Source organism: Heterocephalus glaber, unplaced genomic scaffold, assembly GCF_053883595.1.
Source record: "Heterocephalus glaber isolate CG9 unplaced genomic scaffold, H.glaber_assembly_v1.0 deba00001673, whole genome shotgun sequence".
In the NCBI taxonomy this organism is placed as follows: domain Eukaryota; kingdom Metazoa; phylum Chordata; class Mammalia; order Rodentia; family Bathyergidae; genus Heterocephalus; species Heterocephalus glaber.
In genome coordinates this window covers 6,253,302-6,262,881 of record NW_028258410.1, presented here as the reverse complement: position 1 = coordinate 6,262,881, position 9,580 = coordinate 6,253,302, and the positions used below count along the sequence as shown (strand labels likewise).

Genomic DNA, 9,580 nt, shown 5'->3' with positions numbered 1-9,580 from the left:
TGATTGGAGTCAACGAAGAAACAAGAGAGAATGCAGGTGACATAAAAAACAGTTTACAGAAGTAAAGGCAAAAAACTTCCCAAGGAGTGGAAAAGAACTTGACATACAGACAAGTGAGGCATATAGGACTCCAAATAGCCTTGATCAAAAAACATCTACACATAGGCATATAATTGTTAGGATTCCAGAAACCCAACAGAAGAACAAAGTTCTACAAGCAGTTAGAGAAAAGAAACAAATCACATACAAAGGAAAAACCCATCAGAATCACAGCAGACTTCTCAACATGAACCCTCAAGGCAAGAAGAGTTTGGAGTGATGTATTCCAAGCTCTAAAGAAAAACAAACTCTAACCCAGATTGATGTACCCTGCAAAACTATCTTTCAAAATTAATGGAGAAATAAGATACTTTTGTGACAAAGAGCACCTTAGGAACATCATGAATACAAAAAAGCATTCCCCCAAATTTTAGATAATATCCTAGGTACAGACAATGAGGATCACAACACCAGGAAGCATAGCATAATGAATCCATTGGGCATGACAAGAAATTAAATGCAAAGGAGGAGAATCCAAAAAAAAGAAAAAGTTATGACAATGATAAGTTAATATATATCAGTTATAACCATCAATGCTAATGATGTCAATTCACCAATCAAAAGAAATAGACTGGCAGAATGGGTCAAGAAGGAAAATCCAACAATATGCTGCCTACAAGAAACACACTTAATTCAAAAAAACTTCATAGACTGAAAGTTAAAGGGTGGAAAACAATACTCCATGTGACAAGAACCCCCAAATAGCAGGAGTAGCTATCCCCTTTGCAGATCAAGTAGATTTCAAACCAACACTGATTAAGAGAGACAAAGAAGAACACTACAACCCTGTAAAGGGAACAATTAACAGGAAGATGTGACAATCATAAATATATAAGAACCAAACACTAGTGCAGCTAACTATATAAAACAAATACTAACAGACTTGAAAAGTCACATATGCACAAATACAATTGTATTAGGGTGCCTCAATACCCCTCTGTTGCAAATAGATTAACTAGACAAAAAATAAGTAATGAAATACTAGAACTCAATTGAACTCTTGAACAAATGAACATAACAGATGTTTGCAGATTGTTCCACCCCACAATATCAAAACACACATTTTTTTCAGCTGCACATGGGTCATTCTCCAAAATAGACCACATACTCACTCATAGAACATGTTTAAGTAAATGCAAAGTAATTTAAATTTTCCCATTTATATTATCAGACCATACATGAAATTGGAGATCAATAGCCCAAGAAACCACAAGAATTACATAAACATATGGAAATTGAACAACACACATCTGAATAACCAATGGGTCACAGAGAGAATTAAAGAAGAAATCAGACATTTTCTATGATTACATGACAATGCAAATGCAACTTATCAGAATCTGTGGGACACAATGAAACCAGTCTTAGGCGGGAAATCCATCACAGTGAATACTCATATTAAAAAAATAGTATGAGCTCAATTTAACAACAAAATGATGAATCTCAAAGTTCTAGAAAAAGTAAAGCAAGACAATCTCAAACTCATACAAGGGAGGAAATTATAATGATCAGAGCAGAAAACAATGCAGTGGAAACTAAGCACTGATATAAAAAAATCAATAAAGCAAAGAGTTGCTTCTTCAAAAGAATAAACAAAATTGATAAACACCCAACTTTATCAAAAAAGATAAAGAAAAGACCCAAATCCTTGCAATCAGGAATGAAAAGGGTGAGATTATAATGGCCCAGCAGAAATCCAGAGGATCACCAATACCTACTTTGAGAATGTATACGCCAATAAGGTAAAAATCACAGATGAAATGGACATATTTCTAGATAAATAAAAATTAATGAATGTGAACAAAGACCTAGAAATTCTAAACAACCCAATATCAATTAATGAAATTAGGAATGCAATTAAAAACTTACCAATAAAAATGCCCAGTATTGATGGCTTCACTGAAGAAGTCTACAAGATATTTGGAGAACTATTGGCACTGCTGTTTAAATATTTCAGTGAAATTGAAAGAGAATTAATACTCTCAAATTCATTCCTGAAATTAAGCATCAATTTGATCCCCCAAAGCAGACAAAGGCCCAACTGAAAAAAGAGAACTATAGGCCAATCTCACTAACAAACACAGACACAAAAATCCTCAATAATAAGATATTGGCAAACAAAATGTAGATGATCATCAAGAAGATCATACACCATGATCAAGTGGGATTCATCAGAGGGGCAAAGGGATAGTTTAACACATGCATATCAATAAATGTAATACATTATATTAATAGTGCCAAGGACAAAAACCATATGATTATCTCAATAGATCCAGAAAAAGTGTTCAATAAATCGAACAGGCATTCATGATAAAAACCCTCCAGAAAATTGAAATAGGTGGTCTCTACCACAATCTGATAAAAGCCATCTATAAAAAGCCAATATCATACTAAATGGTCAAAAATTGAAATCATTCAGAGTGAAATCAGGAACAAGACAAGGATGTCCACTATCATCCTTCCTGTTCAATATAGTTTTGGAAGTATTAGCCATGGCAATGAGACAAGAAAAAGAAATAAAAGGAATAAACATAGGAAATGAGGAAGTCAATTTGTCAATATTTGCAGGTGACATGATACTCTATATAGAAGACCCCAAGACTCCTCCAAAAGCCTTCTAGACTTAATAACCACATTCAGTAGAGTAGGTGGATACAAGGTCAAAACATAAAAATCAATAGCTCTCCTGTACACGAACAAGAGACTCACTGAAAGAGGAACTGGAGAAACAGCTCCCTCACAATAGCATCCAAAGAAATGAAATATCTAGGGATCAACCTAATGAAAGACATTAAAGAACTCTACTTTGAAAACTATAGCACTCTGAAAAAAGAGTTTGAAGAGGATATTACAAAATGGAAAGACATCCCTTGCTCCTGGATAGAAAGAACCAATATAGTGAAAATGGCAATACTTCCAAAACTGCCATATAGATTCAATGCAATCTCAATTTAAATCCCAACAGCATATTTCATAGACCTTGAGAAAACCATCCAACAATTTATTTGGAAAAAGAAGGGACCTAGAATAGCAAAAGGAATACTAGGCAACAAAGGCAAGGCAGGGAGTATCATAATTCAAATCTTGAAACTATACTACAAAGCTACTGTGACAAAAACAGCATGGTACCAGCAAAGAAACAGACCAAGGATCAGTGAAAACTGTTAGAATATGCAGAAACAAATTCAGATTCACTCAGCCACCTCATATTTGACAAAGGAGCTAAATACCCTCACTGGAGGAAAGATAGCCTCTTTAATAAATGGTGCTGGAAAAATTGGGTTTCAACTTGCCAAAGATCAAAAGTAGACCTATTCTCTCACCATGCACTAAACTGAAATCTGCCTTGACCCACATTGCATCGGGTCCAAAACTGGGGAGATTGGTGGGAGATGAAGAAAAATAAAAACACCAAGATTATGCTTGAATGCTGGGACCAGGTGGAGCCATAGCCTGTCAGGAGCTAATGACTGCCTGGCATCCAGTGTGCTCTTTATTTATAGTGAAAGACAAACAGAAAGAGTAGGCTGGGTAAATAGTGCTACGTGGCCTGGGCTGAATGTAGTGTAATTGTCTCATGATTGGAATATGCACAGAAAGAGAATAAGGAAGAAGGATACACAATGTAAGTGTCTCCTGTGGCTGTGCTGTTCTGGGTCTACAATCTACAGTCTATGGTCAAGAAAGGGAGTAGAGATGAGATGAAGGGCCATCTTGTAGAGATGAAATGAAGAGCCATCTTCAGGCTTGGCCCATGCCATGTTCTCCTTTTATATTTGAAAAAGGCAACTGCATCAGGTTGGTGAACTTTGTAGTTTCCAGAACTGTACCAGGTGAAGGGAGTCACTCAGATGTCATCTTTGTATGGCTGGGATGCCACATTGTGCCAATTGTGGCAGGGGTGCCACATTGTACTGCTTGCAGTAAATCCATCAAATTGATCTATGGTAATATATTCTGGGATGATGATGTCTGTAGCATCTTTTAATTTTCTGTTGAACAATAAGCATACCCTAACCCCTATGTTATTAATTATATTGAGACATTTAGCTTTTATTTCAAACATTCTTTAACAACAGTACTGTTTAAGACATGTCTATAGATCTATCATTGCATATTTTTATTTTCCATACAGTGATTTAAGAAAATTTAAACAAAATTAACAAGATCTAATTCAGTTTGTGGGGATAGCTGTATGTTCCCCTCTTTTTATGTAATTATGCTTTTAGGGAAAGCTGAGTACTCCTAACAGTGGCTTGTCCCTGTAGTTATCTAATGGACCTCTGACACAAGCACTTACAATATGTCTAACTGACTTAGCTGTCTATAGTAAATTTTTTAATAAAGAACATCTCCAACTGGGGTTGGAGGAAAAGGGCATAGTTTCAATCCAACTGCTTCAAGCTGAGAAGGGTCGATGTAGGGAAGACCGCAGTTAGGGGCTCTTTTCAGGGAGCTAATTTAATAGACTTTAAACAAGAATCATATTGTAATTACAAACACTTTAGAAAGTCAATCTGATGGATTTTCGTGAAAAATCTAGAACATTCATTGTTGACTTCTTCTATATAATCACTTGGAGTTTGGCAGCCTATAGACAACAATAAACTGAATTGAAAAAAATTGAGCATATTATGAAAGTATAAGTATTGTAATAAAATCAGGTTGTGGAAACACCATGTTTAAAAACTACTTTTAAAGGACTAAAATGATGAATGTAACCAGCTGGGTCTTAGACCCTTTTGTTAATGAAGATTATCTATAACCGGTTGTGATCAATTAGTTGTAAACACCACTGCATTCAAAAAAGACATTGGTCTGATATTCTGTCATAATATTTCTTTTTAAATTTAGCTGTAAAAAGACTGAAAATTTAATAATTGAAAAAAACAATTTTAGCTAAAAACTTAAAATCTGTTTGAGGTCTATAAATTTTACCCTGAAGATGGCTCTTCATTTTTTGCCTGTTGACCCATAACAGGAGTGAGTCACTAGTGCAGTTGGAAACTGCCAGTAAGGATCAGCAATTGGAGCCCATTCTTATATACAACTTTATTACTATACTCTTGACTTTATATATCTTTGGATTATAGTTTTCTATTCTACTGGGTGTTTAAGATCAAGTTAAGGTGAGACCTATATTAATTAGAATTAATCCCTTGCTGTTTATCAAGGCCAATTAAGTCTCCACAGGGATTACTTTGAACTCTGAATAGAGCTTTTCAGCTCCTGTCAGTGTCAGCCATCAGGATGTATCATGGCCTTGCTTGACCATGTTTCCTTCCATGAAAGCATGAGAGATTTTTCCCTATAAGTTACACTCCTTTGCCACACTATTGATTTTATCTTTTTAGTGTCCTAAAATCTCCTGGCTCATAGGTTGGATGACTTACTAAAGTTGTAGGATCTTGTAGAAATGTTCTTCATGTCCTGAGTTGTTTGTATACCTTGAAGTGCCAGGGTCAAAATATTGGCTGTCTGCTTAGCCCAGTTAACCTTCGAGTTCTGGTCTCTGAACTGTAGTTGTTGAACACCCAGAAGAGAAGATCAATAACATTAGCATTGCAATGGGAATAGTGCATTTAATTATTATAATTTTATCTGGATATAAAATCACTTTGGAATATAAAGTATAGTTGGATCACTTATTTTTTATCAATTATGGTTTTTCTAGTAGTTGAAGTCCTGTAAAATGTTAACAGAAAAAAAACTTCAAATCAAGAGCCACACATAATATTTTAGCATGAAAATCATGACGACATTATCTTTGTAACACACTTAAATCTCCAACTTAATATAAAATAGACATTGTTAAATGCACTCATTCTCCTCTGAAAAACAAAAAAACACTCTTACCTAAATTGTTATCTATTGATGGGATCCCATCTAAAGAAAATGTATCAGCTTATAAATATACTTTTATGATAAGTAGCTGGAGTGTAAGAAAATGTCAAATACCTGAATCAAAAGGAGGTCATTACCATAAACAATATATTAGAAAGCCTATATAGTCAGAAAGCATGAATACATTTAGTACAACAGAAATTTAACAATAATATCACAATTTTATGTATGAAACTCATTGCCCCTTAATTTAGTTTGGTACAAAAAGCATATTTTCAATAAAACCTTGTTGTTTTTCTCACAGAAAATTTAATCATTTAAAGATGACCAGTGTAAACATATCACAATAACATATTTAGAATTTAACCCTTTGATGACAATGAATGTAAACATAGTACAATAACATATTTAGGTAATATTCACGGCTGTAAGTCTCTTATAAGGCTATGAAAACTATCAGGTTCAGTCAGTTGTGGGAGTATGGAAATTACTGAGGTCCCCCTAGTGAGCAAAGTTTGGAAAATGTTTCCATGTGGGTGTTGTTTGTTCAACAAGAGGAGCTCTGTTTAGCATCCCCTCAAATCCAAGAGTCTCCATTTAATTACCTTGACAAAGCTTATTTAATAGCCTATAAAAACCAGATCTTTACATTATTTGTAACCAATTAAAGTTTTGGTGTGATTATATTTAGACAACAATATGTATTACATCTTTTTAATTTGTTAGCAACCTGCAGGGAAAAAGCATGCCTTTAACTTAAATAACCTTTATGTTTAAGGAAATTTAATTTATAGGTAAATATCTTTTTTCAAAAAAAATTTAAAGGCAAAAAATGGGAAAAATTTGTTGAGCTCAAAATAGAAGTATGATTGGACAAAAAACATATAAGGCAATTTATAAAGCAAGAGTGCACTCAAATATATTTAGCCTAATTGAATTACTATATCCTGTTGTAATTTTTAGTTTCATAATTGTAAATAAGACTAGTCAAAACTTTTTGTAAGTCAATTAACAGAGATCTCTTGTAGAACTGTAAGAAATGAAAGCTCTTTATGCCTGTAAAAGCAAATATTTTATAACAAACTTGAAACCAACAAGGAAACATACATATTTTCTTGATAAATCACTTCTGTGAGCTTTCTTGACATACCTAGGCCTTCTGGTCTTGTATAACTTTCTTTATGTGGAGAGCTGCGTGTGCCGCGCCTTAAAGATGGCGCTGGTTTCCGCCTTCCGCCATCCCGACGGCGAGAGCTCTTTATGATAAACAACTCATTTGGCTGTGATGTGTCTGATGCTCTGCCCCCTCTTACGTGTACCTATCCGCATTCGCCACATGACTATCCGTGATTGGTTGGTTCAGGGGTACTTATTCTAGGGACGGGTGCTCCCCAGGGGTAGAAGAAAAAGAATGTTAAGTTTTCCTGAATAAACTGCTAGAAGAAGAGCGTTGGTGTTGTGTCGTCATTGCTGGTCAAAGGCGAACGCGACATCTTTATCCTTCTAACAAAATAAACATACAAAATATTTTCATATTAAAAGTGTATCTCACTGGGGATTTAGCTCAGTGGTTCTGCTGCCTGCCTTGCAAGCACAAGGACCTGAGTTCAATCCCCAGTACCAATATATATATATATATATATATATATATATATATTATATTATTTACAGTCTTCTGAATATTTTTTCTACATTTCACTTACTATAAACCTTGTATAACAAATTTGACTTAACTGTTAAAATTTTAAAGTGTCACTTTTTTTTATTCTCAGATCATTACATTTTAAAATTTAACAGGCTGGTGATAGAACAATAGTAATCTTGAGTTCTTCATCAAGGAAGTACAGAAAAGAGCAAGTTAACCCTATAATTACAACTCAAGAATTTGCAATGCACAAGAAATGTTTTAAGCACACCAATTGAACATCAAATCAAATTAAAAGGAAGATAATTATCAATTAGCTAAAATTTGTAGCTTGATTTCTCTTGTAAAATCTCTATGTCTGTTAGAGCTCAGTTGTGGTTTCTCTGGCTTTGTTTTAAATTCCCGGCCTTTGCACGCCCGCATTAGGCCGGTAATATAGTGCTGGCCTTGGGGCTCTTAAATTCAGATGGGTTTTTTCCTCATTCTTTTGGTTTATGCTCTTTAAAGCTTTCCTAGATATTTTCAATCCATTACTTATTTTCTCATTTCAATTCTTTCCAAGGTGAGGGCAAATTTTTTATTTTTTGAGTCTGACCACAGCACTTCCTGGTGCATTAAAGGCAAACAGTAGCCCTCATGCTTTTGCCTCCACAACCTCTGCACCTGTGATCTAACAAACTCAAAGTAAAAATAAAGAAAGTGGCAAAAATTACACTAGAAATGACAGGAATTGTGTTAAATATATATATAAGCTTGTATTAATAACCACCAATTTAGAAAAACATGCATGAAACAGGTAACAATGGATATGGCATTTCTCTTTAATATATAGTCTTCATTTTCCAAATTGTCTTTAAAAATTAGAAATATTACTTTCCTATAATTTAAGTCTACTTCAAGATATTACCTAATCCTACAGTGGAAACTGCTACTCAATTTTGTTATCATTATGTTAGCCTCTCAATTAAATTGAAGAAAAGAGATTTGTAAAACATAAAGGAACATTACTCAGAAAAATGTAGTGTTTATTATGTGAACATATTATAGGAATGCAAGCCTTTGGGTAATAATGGCTAACATTTATTTTATTGTCCTAAAAGTTTTAGGTCCATCTTCTGATGAGAGGGATATGGAATTATTATATATCATGTGGGTGGGCATACTGAATATTATTTCAGTGAATTAGTGTTTGTCAAATGATAGAGAAGCACAAGATCTAAAATCTAAATGTAGTAATCTTGACTTAAAATCAATTGCCCCAAACATTGTAGCTGATAATCAATATAAACCAAATGACATATGAAAAATGAAGTCATTTTTTATTATGAAAGTCTCTAAAATTGGGGTATGCTGAAATATTACAATGATATAATTTGTAAAGTACAAAAATTTTTTCTTTTTGCACAAAAATTTTACTTCACAGTACAGTTTTTTACATCTTAGATTTAACAAGTAATTTATAACTCCAAATAATAATATGAATTATTAAGTATCCATGCCTAAAACTGTCCAAATTCATGTTTTTTAAGTAAAGAGCAGGTAGAAAGGGGAAAATAACAAGATTGAATTTTATTTTTAGAATGAGACTGAATAATTCTTAGAAGAAAAAAAGACAAGTGTAAAACTGTAAATGTCTAGCATCCAGGGTATGTTTTTTGTTGTTGTTAAATTCTTTTATTGGTACATTTTAGGTATACAACACATTTACACTTCTCATTGGGAATTATACCTTTACATAATGTATCTTGGTTCTTCTTTTTTCCCCATTCCTAGACCTCCCTTCACCCCCTCCAGCCTTCCCTATTTATAAAGACTTTATTTCCATTTTCTCCATTTCTCATCATATTTCCTTTCCCTTCTTTCCTTTTCACTGCCCCTCCCATTACTCCTACCCCTTTGGACCTTTTTTTCCTATTATGCATTATCAATTATTCATTCTAATCATTGGTACATCTTAGGTATACAATATAATGACATTCATCATTGGAAATT

The 9,580-nt window shown here is 33.8% G+C and overlaps 1 long non-coding RNA gene across 1 annotated transcript; it reads right to left on the bottom strand.

Moving 5' to 3' along the window:
* Positions 1-3,416: 3,416 nt before the first annotated feature.
* Positions 3,417-7,206, bottom strand: LOC110348300 (uncharacterized). Its single transcript, XR_002393416.2, has 3 exons — positions 7,094-7,206; positions 5,493-5,616; positions 3,417-4,041 (listed from the first exon to the last, which is right to left on the bottom strand). It is a non-coding gene; the product is annotated as an uncharacterized LOC110348300 (long non-coding RNA).
* Positions 7,207-9,580: the final 2,374 nt, after the last annotated feature.